Below are 21,694 nucleotides of genomic sequence, written 5' to 3'. Positions count from 1 at the left end.
TGCCGTAACGATGTGAGAAGAGCTTTTGAGAGAAAAGCAAACAATTCTGTCTTATTGCTGTCAACTCTGAGAAAATTTGGCCAGTTCCTGGGAATGGCTGCATCACCTACCACACGTCTCTGAATCCCAGTTCCACACTTTGCTCTTGTAGCAGCTTTCAGAGAATCAGACAAGTAACGGTCCCACACTAGATCAAGCCTGGACACACTTTCAAGTTTTCTGGTCAGATATGGAATGAAGATCACATGGGCATAGTCATTAAAGGTTTTTACTGAACTTGGTTTCAGCATCTGGATGATGGCTGCCCCATCTACAATGGTACAGGTAACCTTTGGACTTTCTGAGTATGCACTGTGAACTTTTTCCAGGCATGGAAGCAGATCACTCTTCTGTCCCAGGTGGAGACCTCCCCCATCAGACAGTGCTGGTGGACACGGTTGGTTCTTGTGTCGAAAGAATTCATCTAAGTTTCCATCCCTGGTCTGGCAAGCAATAAATAGTCTTGAAAAGAGCGCCATATCCTGTTTGAGAGAAACCAATTTCTGTTTTGGTTTTGATACTGTGCTCCTGGTTGGAAGTACCAAACACCTGCAGCTTATTTCTTGGTATGGTGTCATCCACTGGTTTTATTCTCTCAACAATGCGTTCTTTTGTGAAAGCATCAAATTGTTGCTTTCCTGTCTGTTTCACCTTTCTAACTGCCTCAGCAGCTGCAGGTCCAGCAAGTTCCTTTGAGTGGAGAACAACCAAGTCCTTGCTTTCCTCTTCAAATGGATTTTCAAAATGTTCCATTGCACTGACCAAAGACTGTACATCTTTGATGAATGAGATCTGGGCACTTGTTTGATCATGGTGAAGTGTGTTATCTGATTTTTTTAAACTAATCTCAAATTCCTGTATGGATCGGGCTACTTCTGGTCCTGCTATTGTGATGGATGGTAGCAGGACGAGGAGCTCTAATTCAAGAACAATAGACCACTCCGCTGTAATTATTGTTCAACATTTTATTTCCAATAAAATGTATAATAGCTCTATTTACATGCAATTATACATTTTATTGTGGGCCATATGGCTGCCATTTTGAGAGAAACAGTGGTCATGTTCAGTTGTGAGTACAAGGACAAGGATGCTTCTGGCCAATTTTAAGTTCAGAATTTGAATTCTGCATCATAAACGATGACTGATTTGACACACGAGATCACACATATCAGACCGTCATACAAGTGACGACTGCCATCTTGGGAAATGGCGGCCATCTTGAATATGAAATGACAACTTTTCAATTATCTTATAGACATTTACCAAGTACAATATATGGTAAATATGTCTAAAATATCATTATGTCCGTCACTCATAAGAAAACAGGCGTTGCTGGTGGCCATTTTGAAAAATGGCTGCCATGGGCGCCATGTTGAAAATTCATAATGTCTCCATATCCAGATCTTTTCGGTATGCCTTTGGCTATATGTGTACCAAATTTCATGCTTTTATCACAAACTGAATGATTGTTTTGGTTATCTGCTGCACTATATTGACTTTCTATCGTAAGTGGGAGCCCTGGATCAAGTCCCTCCAACCTTATGTTCCTCCACCAGACCCTTTTCATGTCACCCTAAATTAAACCAGGCAAACTGACCTTGTGTATGATGAAGCATTTCAATTGCAGCTTGACCAGACACGTTGGTTCATTGTCTCTGATGGGTTGTTTGTCAGTCCTGAAGGTGTTGTTGCACTGATGGAACTAGATGCAGAACAAAATGAGTGGTTTGCACTCTCTGATGTTTCTTACCCTCATGTCTCGCTTGCATTGCATTCTGGACCCAATCGGGTAATAATTGGGTATGATGCAATTGCATTGCATCATACCCAATTATGATGATCCCTTCTTCTTGGATGTTTCTGAAAAAGGGGCCAAACATTCTGATGAAACCCACCCCCATGTTGGTGACGGGACAAAATCCCAACAGACAGAATCCTAACTCCTTATTACAAAAGTGGACAAAATTCCATTCTCGTGAATAAATATAAACTATAATAGCGTTAGAGTTAGTGTACTACATTGTTGTAGTTGACACCTCTCAACACAGGTCTCAGGTTTTGGCTCCTGATAATCTGATCACTACTTTGAAAAAGCTGAAACCTCTTAACAAGTGAGATGGGACTTTGGAAGGAGACTGTGATTTTGTCCATTTTTGTAATAAGGAGTTGGGATATTGCCTGTTGGGATTTTGTCATGGATTCCCCCGTGCCTCTGCCATGGCCAGTTTGAATGTGATGTACAGCCTCAATGTAAATGTCAAATGACAAACCCGTGCAAAAAGAACATTTTTAAAGTGTGTACCGCAGATACATCAGAGAGAAAAAAAACGATTATTTGGTTGAGAAAGCAAGAAGTGTTTAGTTGAAAGCCAACTCACCTGTGACTAATTACAATCAAGTGGTTTGTGCACACAGAGGCTGAACTCGTTCAGTCACTAAATCTGATAGAATCTTCTTGTTCTGGGCCTCCAGCTCTCTCATGAAGCAGTTCTTTTTGGCTTCAAGTTGTTTGTGGAAGTTTTCTTCCTGGGCCTCCAGCTCTTTCTTGAACCCATCCTTTGCCTCCCGCTCCGTCTTCAGTTCTACTTCCCGGGCCTCCAGCTCTTTCTGGAACCAGCTGTTCTTCTCTTCCAGCTCCTTCCTGAATTTTTTCTCCTGTTCCTGCAGCTCTTTCTTCAGCCAGCTGTCTTTGGCTTCAAGCTCTTTGCAAAATGTCTTGTTCTGACCCTCCAGCTCTCTCATGAAGCAGTTCTTTTTGGCTTCAAGTTTATGGAAGTTTTCTTTCCAGGCCTCCAGCTCTTTCTTGAACCCATCCTTTGCTTCCCACTCCTTCTTCAATTCTACTTCTCGGGCCTCCAGCTCTTTCTTGAACCCATCTTTTGCTTCCCGCTCCTTCTTCAATTCTACTTCTCGGGCTTCCAGCTCTTTCTTGAACCCATCTTTTGCTTCCTGCTCCGTCTTCAGTTCTACTTCCCGGGCCTCCAGCTCTTTCTGGAACCAGGTGTTCTTCTCTTCCAGCTCCTTCCTGAATTTTTTCTCCTGTTCCTGTAGCTCTTTCTTCAGCCAGTTGTCTTTGGCTTCAAGCTCTTTGCAAAATTTCTTGTTCTGGGCCTCCAGCTCTCTCATGAAGCAGTTCTTTTTGGCTTCAAGTTTGTGGAAGTTTTCTTTCCAGGCCTCCAGCTCTTTCTTGAACCCATCCTTTGCTTCCCGCTCCTTCTTCAGTTCTACTTCTTGGGCCTCCAGCTCTTTCTTGAACCCATCTTTTGCTTCCCGCTCCTTCTTCAATTCTACTTCTAGGGCCTCCAGCTCTTTCTTGAACCCATCTTTTACTTCCCGCTCCTTCTTCAATTCTACTTCTAGGGCCTCCAGCTCTTTCTTGAACCCATCCTTTGCGTCACGCTCCTTCTTTAGTTCTACTTTCCAGACCTCCAGCTCTTTCTTGAACCTATCCTTTGCTTCCCGCTCCATCTTCAGTTCTACTTCCTGGGCCTCCAGCTCTTTCTTGAACCCATCCTTTGCCTCCCGCTCCGTCTTCAGTTCTACTTCCCAGGTCTCCAGCTCTGTCTTGAAGCAGTTTGTTGCTTCCACCTCCTTTCTTAATTCCTCCTCCTTGGCCTTCATCTGCTTCTTGAAGCTCTGCTCTCTGGCTATGGTTTCCCTGCTGAACTCTTTCTGCTGGGCCTGCAGCTTTCTCTAACACATGCTTTGCTTCCACCTCCTTTTGACATTCCAATCTCTGAGCCTCCAGCTCCTTCTTCATCCTGTCTTCTTTGACTGCCAGCTCTTCTTTGAAGGTGCAAATGGTGTCTTCCAGTTCTTTCTTTAATTTCTCTTTTTCACTGAAAATGGTCTCTTTCTGTTCCAATTCTTTATTGTGCTGCTTCTCCTGGATCATCTTCTCTCTGTTAAATTTCTTTTCCAGGGCAACCATCTTTTTTTCAAAACATTCAGTTTGAGCTTTCATTTGTTTTTGATAATTTTGCTCCTTTTCCTGTAGACACTTTTCCTTCTCCTCCATCTCTTTCTTAAATTCCCGGTTAAGGTCTGACAGTCCTTTTTTGGCCAGCTTTTTGACGCCATCCAGTTCCTTTGCCAGAGCTTCGAAATCTGAAGTTTGCTGGATCAAATCATTCAGAGTATCCTTTGACTGTTGCTCCAGACTTTTCTTCAGATTGTTGATCTCTTCATCTTTTTCATGCATCCTCTGTGTAAACTGGAGGATTGTCATCTTTAAATGTTCCACTTCAGCCACTCGGTCCCCTTGAGAAGACGGCGTCGGTTCCATTTTCTGCACCACAAACCAAACCAAAAACATAAAAACAAATCAGTGGTGATGAAGTGTGATCTCTCTGACTTGTTGTGTGTTTCAACCTTCAAACTAATGTATCACTCCATAAAAAAAATTAGCCTTTTTTTAATTCAGTGTTACATTAGTTTAAATAACTTAATGTTTTCAGAGTGTTTTTTACGGAGTGATACTTTAAAGTTATTTAAACTAAGGTATCACTCCATAAACCAAATTAAAACTTTTTTAGGGAGTGATACATTAATTTAAATAACTTTAAAATAATATATCACCCCATACATTTTTTTTTTTTTGCATTTTTTATGGAGTAATAAGCTGAAGATTGAGATGCACAAGTCAGACTCCAGAAAATTTTAAATTATTAAGTTGTTTGCTTTTTGTAAACAAGCAGAAGAAATTTCTGGGATTGTTTCAACATCACTACACTGTAACATCACAAAGGTCTGCATTTTGAAGCACAAGATACAACTCAACCACTCACTCACAGTGTCATGTTGTTTCATAATTTAGACATCAAAAACACCTACGGACATAATTTTAACAAGCTCTAAGAAACTTCAACATGTTCACCACAGCAGTAGCATAAACCATTGCAATCTTCAGAATAAGGACACATTAATTTATTATTTATTTAACAGTGAATATGACTTTATCTATTTGACTTTGACTTCTTATAGAAGTGTTTTCTTTTCTTATATTTTCTTATTGCTTCAATAACCCCAGATCAAATTCCTTGTATGTGCAAACTTACTTGGCAATAAATCTGATTCTGATTTAGATTCAAACTCAACTCAGATTGCAAGGCCAGTGACTTAAAACCTACAAAAGATGTTACATACTGTGCAATAAATAAATTAGGATTTATTAACTAATTAATAAGAAAGAAATAAAAAATGCACAGCATTCTACAGGGCTCAAGGGTGTGTTGCACATTCATGATAAGTTTATGGCAAAAAATATCTCCCTCTCTGATATTTCCCAGAGTTGACAGGTTTGGTCAAGCAGCAACTCAGGCTCAGCCTGACAATTAGCCTGGTAGTGACCAGAGTAGTTCAGAAGTATAAATTGCTACAGTAACTCAGCTAGACTTGATGCTCGTGAGGTTGCTGGAATGGAACCCTCGCTTAGAAAGTTGCAACTTGTCAAAATAAGCGGGGATTTGGCTTAATCACATTTGCTGGAATACCCCTCAGGTCAGGTCTGTTCTGGGAGCATGTGGTGCCACATTCACCATATAACAGTACTGTCCTGGGTCCTAGTTGGCAAACCCCCCAGGCAGACCACAGGTCGAACCCCATCTCAGGAAATTATTAGTAAGTCTGCTGCAGCCAGGTGATCATGGGTTCTTTCCTGAGATGGGATTAGCTACAACCCCTGGCAAAAATTATGGAATCACTGGCCTCGGTGGATGTTCATTCAGTTGTTTAATTTTGTAGAAAAAAGCAGATCACAGACATGACACAAAACTAAAGTCATTTCAAATGGCAACTTTCTGGCTTTAAGAAACACTATAAGAAATCAGGAAACAAATTGTGGCAGTCAGTAACGGTTACTTTTTCAGACCAAGCAGAGGGAAAAAAATATGGACTCACTCAATTCTGAGGAAAAATTATGGAATCATGAAAAACAAAAGAACGCTCCAACACATCACTAGTATTTTGTTGTACCACCTCTGGCTTTTATAACAGCTTGCAGTCTCTGAGGCATGGACTTAATGAGTGACAAACAGTACTCTTCATCAATATGGCTCCAGCTTTCTCTGATTGCTGTTGCCAGATCAGTTTTGCAGGTTGGAGCCTTGCCATTTTCTTCAACTTCCACCAAAGATTTTCAATTGGATTAAGATCCGGACTATTTGCAGGCCATGACATTGACCCTATGTGTCTTTTTGCAAGGAATATTTTCACAGTTTTTGCTCTATGGCAAGATGCATTATCATCTTGAAAAATGATTTCATCATCCCCAAACATCCTTTCAATTGATGGGATTAGAAAAGTGTCCAAAATATCAACGTAAACTTGTGCATTTATTGATGATGTAATGACAGCCATCTCCCCAGTGCCTTTACCTGACATGCAGCCCCATATCATCAATGACTGTGGAAATTTACATGTTCTCTTCAGGCAGTCATCTTTATAAATCTCACTGGAACGGCACCAAACAAAAGTTCCAGCATCATCACCTTGCCCAATGTAGATTCGAGATTCATCACTGAATATGACTTTCATCCAGTCATCCACAGTCCACGATTGGTTTTCTTTAGCCCATTGTAACCTTGTTTTTTTCTGTTTAGGTGTTAATGATGGTTTTTGTTTAGCTTTTCTGTATGTAAATCCCATTTCCTTTAGGCGGTTTCTTACAGTTCATTCACAGACGTTGACTCCAGTTTCCTCCCATTCGTTCCTCATTTGTTTTTTTTGTTTTTTTTCATCTAGAATTTTGTTCAGTTTGTTTTGGGAGGAGAGGAGGATATATTCAACTATATTAAAATTTGTAGAAAAAAATGAGCAGGTATCATCCATCCATCTTCAATACCCACTTAGTCCAACTGAGGGTCACAGAGAGCTTGAGCCAATCCCAGCTGTCATAGGGTGTGAGGCGGGGGACAACAGGACACCAGTCTGTCCAGGGCCACATACAGACAGACAAAAGACAAACCTTCACACCCACGGACAGTTTAAAGTTAAAAGCATTAACAACTCAGTGTTGGAATTAAGGCAGTCCCTTGTGCAGGCAGCAGATGGCAGTGTGGAACACACACACACACACACACACACACACACACACACACACACACACACACACACACACACACACACACACACACTTAAAAACTGGTCTCGCTAAACTTTGCCGAAGCAATGAACTGCCCATTAATGTTTTGTCACTGACTTTTCAACTTTTTTTTGTTTGTTTCATGTAGGTGCCCAGCTAACACAGAACGTCCTTGCAACGTTGCTGGGACGTTACATTTTCGTTGCACAATTAGGAACGTTCTGTCCACCTCCTGGCAACTTCCATCAGGAACGTTTACTTGTTAGTTTTTGGACGTTTCTTTGGAACGTTGTACTTACGTTGAGGGGACGTTCTATTAACTACATAATTCACCAGCCTTATCAATCTATATATTGATTGATAAGGCTGGTGAATTGGTATTGTTGTAAATTTAAATAAAGTCATTCCTGTATTTTCTTTCTTAACACTTATATTTTATAACTTGCTTAATTTTCCGAAAGTTTTCATTCTCAGGGATACTTTAGTAGGCCTACCGTCCCGATGATAGTCTAGTCCGGATTGACCGGTCGATCGCATTGGGGGAACCCCCGCGGTTCATTCTATCTGCGCATGCGCAGGGTCAAGAGGTCGTGAGGCGCTACAGTGGGCAGCGACGCGAGCGTATAATGGTGGAGGAAAAAGATCCCAAACTTATCATTTTCATCCAGAGTGGGAGGAAGATTATTTTTTCGTTTATTCAAATGGCAAATCCATCTGCCTTATCTGCAATGCAAACGTGGCATTACCGAAGAAAGGGAATGTGGAGCGGCATTTTAAGACGATCCACAAGAGCTACGATGCTAGCTTCCCGGCTAAAAGCCGGCTTGCAGCACAACAGGCCGTTTTCCCCCGGACAAATACCACCAGTAAGGCTGCAACCACAGCTTCTTATCGTGCCAGCTGTGTTCTGGCAAAAAGAAAGAAATCATTCAAGGATGGTGAAATTGTGAAAGAAGCTTTCATGGAAGCTGCAGATGTGCTCTTTGCCGATTTTAAAAATCAGAAGGAGATCGTGTCTGCAGGATGTGCAGCTGTCAAGAAAGTCTGTTGCACGACGATGCGAGTTAATGGCGGAGGATATTGAGGTATGTGTGTTTTTCTCTGCAATTCGATGAATCCACTGATACTGTGGACGTGGCTCAGCTATGTGTGTTTATTAGAATGTTTTTGACAACATGAATGTAAAAGAACAACTGCTGAGCATTTTACCTTTGAAAGGCCACACGAGAGGCACAGATATGTTTCAGGTTTTTATGGAATTTGTTAATAATAGCCAGCTGCCCCTCTACAAACTCATTTCTATAACCGAGCTGCCAGCTCGATGCCATCTTAATGTATTTATACAAACAACCATGTCATCAAATTTCATTGCATGAGAGGCCTATTAACTGATCGAGGTGTTTATATACGTGTTCCTGCTTTCAGCAGCATTGTAGCTGTTTCATGTATACTAAACTTGAAGCAACTTTGTAACAGATGATACACAGCAACGACTCGACAGACTGGAGTCAAAGGTGGACCGCATACTACAACTACTGTTGAAGAATCAGGCTGCTGAAGAAGCTGACTGCATTGGAGATAATGCAGGCCAGACTTAAAACAACGGAGGAGCTGGACCAATTCAGCAAAACGCTGGAGGACCAGGAGTTTAGGAGGACAGTGGTAAATTATTGTTCCTAACACTTTTGCAGAAGTGGTTATTTTCATGAAAGCTGCATATTGCCATTGCACACATACTTCTTTTTACTCTGTCATAGGTGAATCTGCTGAAACAGCTATCTGGATCAATGCTGAACTCCTTTGCCAGGACGATGCTCGGTGAAATTGGGATGTGGCGGTTGTGGGCTGGCGTCAGCCTCAAAGGATGGAAAGGGAAGAAAGCCCTGCAGCCTCTCACTCTCTAGAGTTTTGAAGAGTAAGTTATCAAGGTGTCTCACTGCATCATTTAATTTTAGTTAGCAATTAAAAAGAATTTTATCGTTTCTCCAGTTAAAAAAGAGGAAAATACAAGACCGTTTTTTATTTTGTTTTTGTGACAGAAGCCTTCAGCAACAAGATGGAAATTTTACCAGATGCTATCGATGATGCGTTAACTGAAACACTGCGCCATGCAGCAAAGAGGGTAAGTAGTTAAACTTTTATGGCATCAGCAACTCACAGGTGACTTGTACTAGCACCATGGCCACACCTAGTCATTCCCTTCAATCAAATCCCGGTCCAGTGTTGACTGTTTCAAGAGTAAAGACCGTGACCGGCTCACATGCACCCCAGCTCTTTGGAGCAATCTCTCTCTCTCTCAATCCGTTCCTCACATTCTGTATTCTCTTTCCGCAAACATCTTAAAACCTATCTGTTTGGGCTTACCTTCCCTCCATAGTGTAACTGTCACTCGGCTGTGTTGACAATTGGAATTCATTCATTCATTATTGGTTTGTTTGACAGGGACAGTGCATATTAATGAACGTACAATTGTTTATAGACAGTATATATACGAGGTCTATCAATAAAGTATAGGTCCTTTTTATTTTTTTCAAAAACTAAATGGATTTCATTCATATGTTTTTACGTCAGACATGCTTGAACCCTCGTGCGCATGCGTGAGTTTTTCCACGCCTGTCGGTGACGTCATTCGCCTGTGAGCACTCCTTGTGGGAGGAGTCGTCCAGCCCCTCGTCGGAATTCCTTTGTCTGAGAAGTTGCTGAGAGACTGGCGCTTTGTTTGATCAAAATTTTTTCTAAACCTGTGAGGCACATCGAAGTGGACACGGTTCGAAAAATTAAGCTGGTTTTCTGTGAAAATTTTAGCGGCTGATGAGAGATTTTGAGGTGATACTGTCGCTTTAAGGACTTCCCACGGAGCGGGACGTCGCGCAGCGCTCCCAGGTGCCATCGTCAGCCTGTTTCAAGCTGAAAACCTCCACATTTCAGGCTCTATTGATCCAGGACGTCGTGAGAACACAGAGAAGTTTCAGAAGAAGTCGGTTTCAGCATTTTATCCGGATATTCTACTGTTAAAGGAGTTTTTTTTTTTAATGAAAGACGTGCGGACGGATTGCAGCGTCGGCTCGCAGCCGCCGCAACACTCCGCCACAGGAAAAACACCTCTGTTGGAAGCCTTAAGGACAAGTTGGAACATGCCCAACTGTTAAACAATTTCTCAGATACTCACTCCACTGAAAGCCATCAAAAGCCGCCTGGATTTTACAAATGGTTATCAACACGGAGGTGTTTTTCCTGTGCCGCCGCACCGCGCCGGCTGCATCCCGACGCGCGGACCTGTCCGCACGTCTTTCATTAAAAAAAAAACTCCTTTAACAGTGGAATATCCGGATAAAATGCTGAAACCGACTTCTTCTGAAACTTCTGTTCTCTCACGACGTCCTGGATCAATAGAGCCTGAAATGTGGAGGTTTTCAGCTTGAAACAGGCTGATGACGCCGCCTGAGAGCGCTGCGCGACGTCCCACTCCGTGGGAAGTCCTTAAAGGGACAGTATCACCTCAAAATCTCTCATCAGCTATTAAAATTTTCACCGAAAACCAGCTTAATTTTTCGAACCGTGTCCACTTCGATGTGCCTCACAGGTTTAGAAAAAATTTTGATCAAACAAAGCACCAGTCTCTCAGCAGCTTCTCAGACAAAGGAATTCCGACGAGGGGCTGGACGACTCCTCCCACAAGGAGTGCTCACAAGCAAATGACGTCACCGACAGGTGTGGAAAAACTCATGCATGCGCACGAGGGTTCAAGCATGTCTGACGTAAAAACATATGAATGAAATCCATATAGTTTTTGAAAAAAATAAAAAGGACCTATACTTTGACAGCCCTCGTACACACACACACACACACACACACACCACACATATATATATATATATATATATATATATATATATATATATATATATATATATATATATATATATATATATATATATATATATACACGAGGTCTGTCCGTAAAGTATAGGTCCTTTTTATTTTTTTCTAAAACTATATGGATTTCATTCATATGTTTTTACGTCAGACATGCTTGAACCCTCGTGCGCATGCGTGAGTTTTTCCACGCCTGTAGGTGACGTCATTCGCCTGTGAGCACTCCTTGTGGGAGGAGTCGTCCAGCCCCTCGTCGGAATTCCTTTGTCTGAGAAGTTGCTGAGAGACTGGCGCTTCGTTTGATCAAAATTTTTTCTAAACCTGTGAGACACATCGAAGTGGACATGGTTCGAAAAATTAAGCTGGTCTTCAGTGAAAATTTTAACAGCTGATGAGAGATTTTGAGGTGATTCTGTCGCTTTAAGGACTTTTCACGGTGCGAGACGTCGCGCTGCGCTCTCAGGCAGCGTCATCAGCCTGTTTCAAGCTGAAAACCTCCACATTTCAGGCTCTATTGATCCAGGACGTCGTGAGAGAACAGAGAAGTTTCAGAAGAAGTCGGTTTCAGCATTTTATCCGGATATTCCACTGTTAAAGGAGATTTTTTTTAATGAAAGACGTGCGGACGGTTATATATATATATATATATATATATATATATATATATATATATTAGGGCCACACACTTTAACGTAAATATGCCAGTTTTAGCATAATACTAATTTCCATCCGTAGTCTCCAGACATAAAATATAAAACACAGAGCATTTAACAAGCATAAAAACATTGATAATTTACAATATAATACACTGTCATATTTTAATATAACCCAGAGCCATATAAAGGAGGAGTTAATCTGTTCCTGTCAAGATGGAGGTTAAAATGCTGTTGTCTCAATATAAAGTGCAGGAAAGTACTGAGGTAGAATTCAGTTGTAGGTGTGTACAGGTACAGTCAGTTTTATTATAAGATGCTGAATTAAAGTGCTTTGTCATGATAGTAAAGTGCTCGATACAGCTGCAGTATCTCTTTGAAGTGCTGGTGTGCATAAGCTTACCTATGTGTTGTTCTGTGCGTGTATATGAAAGTATATTGCTTTCTCATGTCTTTAACTCGTAATGATTACAGGTTTGGTTATCTTTGTCATGTTTTAAGCTGTGTCTTGAATAAAGCAAATGTGGGGCTGAACCTGATTGTCGTTGGCAGAGTATTCCATGGGCTGTTGCCCCTAATAGAGAGTACATTTTGAGCAAAGACAGTTTTTCCAAATTTGATCTCGCAGGAGGATCTGGTGTTAATTTCATTTATTTTTCCTGTTAATATTGTTCCTCAGAGGGAGTGGGGCCAAATTGTGTAGGGACCTGTACACAGCACAACACATTTTAAATAGCATGAAATTCTCAAAACTTAAAAGCTTATATTTTTCTAAGATTGGACGGTGATGAGAAATCGTTTTTTTGGTCCAATATTTTTATGGCTTTTTTGTACAATTGTTCTACTGGTTTCAGTACAGTTGTTCCTGCAAAGGACCATGTTGTAATGCAATACTCTATATGTGACATGAAGTGTAAGTAAGATTTGGCCGCATCTATTGTAATAAATGGTCTTATCTGTTTAAAATTAGATCGATTGAACTTTACAGTGTGATTTTACCTTTTTGATACGTTTTTGAATGTAAGATTTGGGTCTAATATCACTCAGATATTTGAATTGGTTCACAAGCACAGTTCTTCCCCTTCCAAGAAAACATGGGATTTGGCTAACTTAATTGGTCTTTTGGTGAACATCATACATACAGTTTTTTGGTCTTCAGCAGAAGACAATTTTTATGTAGTCATTTGTGTATTTTACATAGTGCATTTGTGAGGTCTACAAATATTTTGTCACTCTTTCCCTGGGTCAAGATTACGGCGTCATCTGCATACATTTGCATATTTAGTTCAGAGCACACATGAGGGAGATCATTTCTATACAGAAAGAATAATAGAGGGGCTAATATTGAGCCTTGTGGAAGACCAACATAACTAGGGAGATACGAGGATGTGGCACCATCCACAACAACATGCTGCTTTCTGTTCGAAAGATAGGATTGAAACCATTGAATAGTATCCTCTGAAAAATTAAAATATGAATTGTAAAAATTGAGATATTGAATTAAGGATTCTGCATATTAATACATGGACTGGTTGAGCGCCCTTGAACTTCACTGTGCTGAGGGGACTGGCACTATAGAAGTTATTGTATAGTATTTTTTATAAATGGTTTTCTTTGTTTTTTAGGCACAGAAGGAGGATGAAAGAATTGGTACTGGTGTTAATGCTGACTCAGATGCTGGGGTGGATGAAGCCCTGGGCGACGATGTGGATGCCGATGCCATGGACCATTGTGTAGTGAATGATGACGCCATGGACGGCAGTGCCCTGAGTGATGATGCCACAATTAGTCATGGGTCAGATGAGAAGTGATTCATTTTATACTGAGAACTTATGCCTCCCCCTCTGTAAGGTGCGGGGGAGACATGAAATAAGTGCCCAATTTTCCTTGCACAACTTTTTTCCTGGATGCCATGATCATCAACTTGACTGGACTGACGCTATGTTTGTTTTGATCCACCTTTGTGATCCACCCACCATTGTGGGAACAAATCAAAAGCTGTGTTCACCACGGGGACACGTTCGGCACTATTCAGGATTGAGTTTTTTTTTTTTTTTTACCGATGACGAACAATGCGTAAAAAAATCTGACCGATGCAACTACATCGGTCCAAACCGGTCTGGATCCGGGACTGATGTTGCTGCTTTAAAGGGTGGACGGTGGCGACATCTTCAGTTTTTGTTTAACGTTGACCCTTCTAGTTCATTTTATACTGAGAACTTATCCATGGCTTAATGCTATTGTAACTGTAATAATACTGGATGATGTCACCTGGCTTAGTACCTGAGAGATTGGAGTGTATTTTACCTGTTTCTATGACTGTATTATTTTATGTGTTTATTTATGTAAGGTAAATTATTCTATTGAAGTTTTATTGCACTGAAGTCACTGATTGAGAAAAGAAATTTCATTTTCTAGTGTATACAATTGCACAGTGAAAATAATCTTTAAACCTTAGTCATGGGTCACATCACGGATGAGAACTGATCCCTGACTTAATGCTATTGTAATTGTAATAATACTTCTAAAGTAATAAACTTGCAATTTACAGACTCATGCAATGTTCACAGTGTTCCTTCGTGTTGGGGGACATTGCAACAACGTTGCAGCAGTGTTGTGTCACAACCTCCTGAGAACGTTCTAGGTTGGTTGGTTGGCAATGTTCTTGGCAACATTCCTGGAATGTTCTGGAGAGTCTACAAATGAACGTTCCTACAATGTTGTGATGCAACGTTACTGCCACTTTGATGTAACGTTCAGGCAACGTTCCATTGTTAGCTGGGTGGTTTGTTTTGATGGGGTTCCAAATTTATAGCTTTTGCTTGCTTTGTTTGTTTTGGGACCTTTGCAGTAATGGATGTACATTCATGAAGGACAAAGAATCTCTTGTTGACATTTTCCTTTCATTTTTATTTTGGTGGTTATTTTTGATCTCCTGTTTTATATTTTTATGGATCCTGGTAAGTAAGATCCTGAACTTTGTTCCAGTTGCTGAAGTAGCGTTTAATTATCTTTGGTCTTGATCATTCATCTTTGATCGTGGCCATTGTTTCATTGCTAAAAGTGAACTTGATTTCAGGAACATGTCACTCAAACTGGCTTCTTGTTCTTGGCTGCCCTCTGCTGCTTGCAGAAGTAACTGCACTTAATTCTGACACCTAGTTGTTGCTGATGCTGATAACTAAACTGTCCGTAGGTGTGCATGTTAGTGTGAATGTTTGTGGCCCTGGACAGACTGGTGTCCTGTTGTCCCCTGCCTCACACCCTATGACTGTTGGGATTGTCTAAAACCCTCCGTGACCCTTAGTTGGAGTAAGTGGGTATTGAAGCTGGATGGATGATACCTGCTCTTTTTTTTTTTTTGACAAATTTTGATATAACAATACAACCCCTCCTCCCAAAACAAACTTAACAAAACTCTAGACGGATATGGATCTTTAATCCCGGTGTTTGATCATCATTATTACTCATCTTTAATGCTGATCTTTCAGCTTGATTCCTGACTTTTGATCCTGATCTTTGTTACAAATCACTGACTTTTGATCCTGACCTGTTCTGGATTGCTGGTCTTTGATCTTGATAGCTTACTTTTGGTTCAAGTCACCCAATGCTGTCCTAATCTTCAAGGCTCATACTGAAAGTTCCTGATCACTGATGTTTCACCCCGTTTCAATTGATCTTTGATCCTGCCCACTTATCTTGATTGTAGAACCTCATCAAGGTTATGTTTTGATTATGGTCTGTCTTGCTTTGACCCTGTAACCAGGATATGGACCAAGTTTTCCTTGATCAAAGGCTGGCCTCTCAAAGAAGTTTCATTAAGATGAGATAGTTTATTGATCCCACAACTGGGAACATCACTTAAAAATCCATTCACATTCTTTTTGACATTTCCTGATGACAGAGATGACAAAGACATCATCATCTCCTAGTCAGCAGTACTGAAGAAAGAAGACAGTGACAAGAGCTAACAAACAGCTGCCGAAAAGTCTTTATTCAGTTATAACCAGATTGCTCCAGAATCTTGTCCTGGAGGATGAACTGTACGAGTCGAACAACAACAGCACCAGAACGCAACTGTCAGTAAACACCATTTACAACAAGAACAGCGGCAGTTTGTACACACAGAGGTCAGCTAAGAAAAGCAAGTACAGGAAGATAACAGTCAGTGTGCGACGATTCTCCATCTGGAAGAAAAATCATCATATACTCATCTGATAATACTGTTAAAGAACATCAGAAACATCACTGTGCAATAGAGTATATTATGCCTGATGTAACTTATATACAGTGTATCCAGAAAGTATTTACGTTTCACTTTTTATATTTAGTTATCTTACAGCCTCATTTTTTCCTCTCAAAATTCTATACACAATACTCCATAATAAGTGTGGAAAAAAGTTTTTTTTTTTTTGTAAATGAAAATAGCTGTGCAAAACTGCCCAAAGACAGCTGTGCCAAGCTTGTGGCATCATATTCAAGAAGACTTGAGGTTGTAACTGCTGCCAAAGGTGCATCAGCAAAGTATTGAGCAAAGGGTGTGAGTACTTATGTACACATGATTTCTTAGTTTTTGCTTTTAATTTGCAAAAATTTCAACCACACACACACACACACACACAAAAAAAATCATGTCATTATGGGGTGTTGTGAGTAGAATTTTGAGGGGGGGAAATGTATTTACTCCATTTTCAAATAAGGCTGTAACATAAAATGTGGAAAAAGCGAAGCGCTGTGAATACTTTGCGGGTTCACTGCATCGCAGGTGTTTTGTGAGTGTGTAATATTCTGGAGTTTGAAGCTGAAAACCTGTTTGCATGTGAAATATGATCGAGCAGGATTTGATACACTCTGAAATGTGCAGAAAGAACATTCAGTTCAAACATGGCTTTATGTGAGTGAGCTTCAGAAACGCTCTCAAACCGCCCGATCGTACGCACTTATGATCTAAGTTTCAAAAGTTGCAACACGCAGACGCGTCAGAGACGTCCTCTACGACAGAAACTCACGATTGCTTTTCCTGTTTCTATTCCCAGTTTCATCCTCTACTGCAAAAAAACAGAACCCGGCTTGGACACATCTGAGGCATTTTTTTCGAGTCTTTGGCTGTCGACAACGTGCATCAAAGCCATCTTTGTGTTGGGGTTCAAATGGAAACGCTCGTATGAAGCGGGTCCACGTGTGCATCCAGCTCTCCTGGTTTAAAGACTTGGACCTGTAAATGGCTCCACACATCTGTGCTTTCACGGCCTCACTTGCCTCCAGTTCTCTGAGGAGCAAGCAAGTCCCAACACACCCTAAACTGCCGCTTAATGGCCGCCTCTGTGTGGGATAGTCGCCACGGTTGCACCATGTGACCTCTAACTGAGCATAAACCATGAATAATGTATCATCATCGCTACATGTTTAAACCCTGTGAAGTCGTTCCACTTTAACACCGCGACCTGACGGAGGTGCAGAACACAGTCTTTGTTACTGGTGTTTGATAAAAGCAGCAGGAAGAAGCTACAAAAAATAAAAAAATAAAAACACAGGGAGGTACACAGTAGTGCCTCAGTGGACACTTAAATTATTTTCATTGAAAAATGTCCAATTTTAATTTTGATGTCAAAATATTTGCAAGATATGTGCATGGTAATGGGCAAGAACAAAAATTCACTCACTACTCGGATGCCAGTCATCACTGAGACTAAAACACAGATCTTAGGGTTTTAGCGCCACATTCTCCTTGTAAGTAACCTGAAACATTTCTTTTAGAAAATCCTTCCTCACTGTACAAGATGCTAAAAAAAACAAACAACAACAAAAGCATCTTTCGGCATTAAATTACTCACTGACCCAAACTGAAATTTAAAAGATGCTGGATTTGACATGAATGAAGCGTCCGGGACGGAAATCAGCACCTACAGATCCGAGGCCATGGTTCTCGACAGGAAAAAGGTGCTTTGCCCTCTTCAGGTCAGTGGAGTGTCCTTGCCTCAAGTGGAGGAGTTTAAGTATCTCGGGGTCTTGTTCACGAGTGAGGGACGGATGGAGCATGAGATCGATAGACGGATCGGTGCAACATCTGCAGTGATGCGGTCGCTGTATCAGACTGTCGTGGTGAAGAGAGAGCTGAGTAGGGGGGCAAAGCTCTCGATTTACCGATCGATCTACGTTCCGATCCTCACCTATGGTCATGAGATTTGGCTCATGACCAAAAGAACGAGATCGCGAGTACAAGCGGCCGAGATGAGTTTTCTCCGCAGGGTGGCTGGGCGCTCCCTTAGAGATAGGGTGAGGAGCTCGGTCACTTGGGAGGAGCTTGGAGTCGAGCCGCTGCTCCTCCACGTCGAAAGGAGTCATTTGAGGTGGCTCGGGCATCTTTTCCGGATGCCCCCTGGAAGACCCAGGACACGCTGGAGGGACATCTCTCGGCTGGCTTGGGAATGCCTTGGGGTTCCCCCGGAGGAGCTGGAGGAGGTGTGTGTGGATCGTGAGGTCTGGGCGGCTTTGCTTGAGCTGCTGCCCCCGCGACCCGACTCCAGATAAAGAGGAAGAAAATGGATGGATGGATGGATTTGACATTTGAACCCAGTTGATCCACTCCCACTGATCGTGACAGCAATTTTTTTTTTTTACCCCTAAAATTACTCAGCGTCTCCAAATTCCTATTTGACTTAATGACACATTTTCTGTGAAAACAGAAGTTGGCATTGACCTTTGACCCTAACAGATGCATGCTTCCCTACAGTGTCTCTGCACTGATCTCAAGATGAAAATTTTAAGTTTAAAATCACTCAGCGACCCCAAATTTCTATTCGGCAAAATTCCATTTATTTTTGTTGTGAAAATGAATGTCACTCTGTGTTGACCTTTGACCCCAATGGATTCAGCCCCCACTGTATCTCACCCATCGCTGATACTTAACAGCAAGCTTTTGGTCCTAAATCACTCACCAATCCCAAATTTCTATTTCACTCAATAAGCGAAGAGCACATCTCAGGCCGCGCGGTGCATTATGGGAACACTAAATATTTCCACTACCAATCCACAGGCTATGACGGCGGAAAGCAGCGGGGAGTGCTATGATTTGGATCATTTCAACCACTGCAAAGTTGACGATTTAAAGCATTTTTGTAAGATCCGCGGATTGTCTGTTATAACCAGGACTGCGTACGGCAGTGGACAGAAACAGAAAGAAGAGCTGGCTGCGCTTGCGTATGCTGCATCGTTACAGAAACTACCGTTGGTGCCGACAAAGGAGGAAGAGAGAGCTGCTGTCGAAAATGACCAGTCCTTGTTGATAGTTGGAGACAAACAAATTTCTGATCCCTTGAAGGCAACTGACGGTTGGTTAGACGAAGTCCTGAGTCTGAAACAGTGGATATTGCAGAATATTTGCTAAGCAGGGATGAGAAATCGCTACTCCGCCGGCTTCGTAATGACTACAAGGTGAGTCTCACATATAACCTCTTTGGTGTTGCGTTTGTTTTGATAAATTGACAGACATATGATATGTGCATGCATGCAGTTCGTTTATAGAACATGTCAATATTACGCGCCACGTCATTCATGGCGCGACATTACAGTTATAAGCCGATACACGAAAATGGCGTCATCAGCCACATTATAATTCTGCAGTTTCAGGATATTGACAAAATAAATGTGTGCAAGAAACTAACAATTTTAGTCCATCTTTTACGTCTGTCTGGATCTTTCTTTTCTGTGGGGAAATTGTGTAGAATGAATGGAGGTTTACAACCACATTTCTTCTTTCCGTCTTTGTGTGGACTCGGCGGAGCTTTGCAATCGTGTGTTTTCAGCCAACTTTCAAGCCTATAAATTCCGTTCAAGCATTTGAAAACAGCACAATGTGCACCTGTCATTATTGTATGCATCGCTTAAGGCTTAAAGAATTTGAAACAATCCCTGTAAAAGACTTAACTTTTACAGTCCGCTAATGTTACTGTATACGAAATTCAATGGTGTGAGTTTGGTAGCTGGAATTTTTGCCCCCGTTTGACCCATGCATGCACAAATGCATTGTGCTCTTCACTTATTGAAAGACTACCCCCCCCCCCCCCCCCGAAAAACAGATACAGTTTATGACCTTTGACCTCATTTTTTATCTCACTAGGCACTGATGCTTGAGACAATTTTGGGGCCCGTATTAGTAATGTACCTAGTTTCTATTTAACCCAGTTTAAGATTTTTGTCACCCTAAAAAAAAAAAATGTTGGTTTTGACCTTTGACCCCAGTGGATTAACCTTTCTGTAGCACATCTGCCACTAAGCACATTTTTTGCCCTTAAATAACTGATTGACCAAAAGTTAATATTTGATCCAATTCCTGAGAATGACCACTGATGAAATCTCCTCTCTATATCTCAGTAACCAGTGAGGCTAAATAGCAGGTGTTGGAATTAAATTATTCAGAGACTCAAAGTTCCTATCTGGTCCAACTAAACTTCTCGTTTCCTGAAATTCCATTTTTGACCTTTTGCTTCGAATGATATGACCCCTCAACTGTAGCTCAGAAATGATTAGTTTAACAGAATATAAAGAATCACAGTTGATGGTTTGAATTTATGGAGACATAAAACTGAAGGGATTTTTTAAATTTATATATTATTAAAATAGGGAGTAATTTGACACCAAAATTAAGAGTGAACAGGACATCAAAACCCTGCGTGGGGTCAGCGTGGTGCACGCTTGCAAAAAAAAAAAAATGCCTGATTTTTATCCTGACAAAACAACAGGGACAGTAGCGTGCACGTTTTGACACGCATGCATGTCTGCAGAATGGCTTCACAGGGAGGAGAGTGCATGTGCACATCTTACACAAGCAGGACGTGTAAATGCTACATCGAGCAGATGGGGGGGGGCTCATTCTAAACACAAACACACTCCATCATTTCACACACACACGTGCACACGCAACAGTTCCATGGCGGAGTCGTGCCTTTTGAGACACGCGCATCCTCACACCATCAGCGAACGAGACCACAAGCCCGCGGGGACATATGGTTGCCCTGGAGACGAGATCCAGCACAGTTGGCTTTCACACCTTCTTCACTCACACTGCGCGCATGCGACAGCAGCTTCAAGTGGAAGCTCCGCCCACATTTAAATCAATGCAAAAATAAAATTAGATATTTGAGTTGCATATTCGGACACTTTCTTAATATTCTACTTGATAAATGAGGCAGACTGATGCAAGTGGAGCTGAAGCAGAAAAGGTGATGTGGAATGTTTGAAAGTAGCTCCTCAAAACCTCACAGCTTCTTCTTCTTATTTATTATTTTTTTACATAAACAATGCCACCTGTTGGCAAAGTCACCACGCTGATAAAAACATGTGCTGGAGCTCAGTGTGAGTTTTCAGGAGCAGGTTTCTGAGGTTAAATTGGCAGCGTCTGAGATACAGGTGCATGCCTGTGTTTAAATCATTCCTGCAGCAAAGCAAAACCCGCTCCAGCGGGTGTCATTTCCAATTCAAGGTCTCAAATTTGAGGCACATGATCACGATATGAGGAGACAAATATCACCCAAATTCACCAGAGCACGCAGACACAGAATGTAGCCTGACGCCAGGCGGAATCAGGACACAACAAACAACAAAACACAGTACTGTGCAAAATACCCAAACACCCTGCTGAGTCCGAATCATCTTTGCAGGATTTTCTTCCTCACATTCTTTAATTTGAAAAGACCAAATTTGAAATTGGTAAAAAAATTTTTTTTACCAGCAATTAAAAAAAAAAAAAAAAAAAAAAAAAAAAAAAAAAAAACTGTGTGGATGCACAAAGGCAAGAAGGTGCATGTGTATTATTATCACCAGAGTAGTCAAGCTTCCTTTGTAACTCTGCTATGGTGACATTATATGCACGTGCAAGATGCTACCTTCCACTCCCATCTTTAGCCTTGAATGGATAAACAGTCAGGTCCATAAGTAGTTGGACAGCGACATTTTGCCTCTTTACACCAACACAAAAGAGTTGAAGTTAACTGAGATGCGCTCGTAGTGTCATTCAAGGGGTTTAACCAAAACATTGCAGTGGTTC

At 41.3% G+C, this 21,694-nt stretch overlaps 1 long non-coding RNA gene across 1 annotated transcript; it reads left to right on the top strand.

Annotated features, from left to right (window-relative positions):
- The first annotated feature begins 8,066 nt into the window (after window positions 1-8,066).
- LOC117501818 lies at window positions 8,067-8,941 on the top strand. Its single transcript, XR_004558095.1, has 3 exons — window positions 8,067-8,205; window positions 8,597-8,782; window positions 8,878-8,941. It is a non-coding gene; the product is annotated as an uncharacterized LOC117501818 (long non-coding RNA).
- The last annotated feature ends 12,753 nt before the right edge of the window (window positions 8,942-21,694 follow it).

Source organism: Thalassophryne amazonica, chromosome 20, assembly GCF_902500255.1.
Source record: "Thalassophryne amazonica chromosome 20, fThaAma1.1, whole genome shotgun sequence".
Lineage (NCBI taxonomy): Eukaryota > Metazoa > Chordata > Actinopteri > Batrachoidiformes > Batrachoididae > Thalassophryne > Thalassophryne amazonica.
The sequence above is the reverse complement of the archived record's forward strand: the minus strand, read 5'-3'. Positions and strand labels throughout refer to the sequence as shown.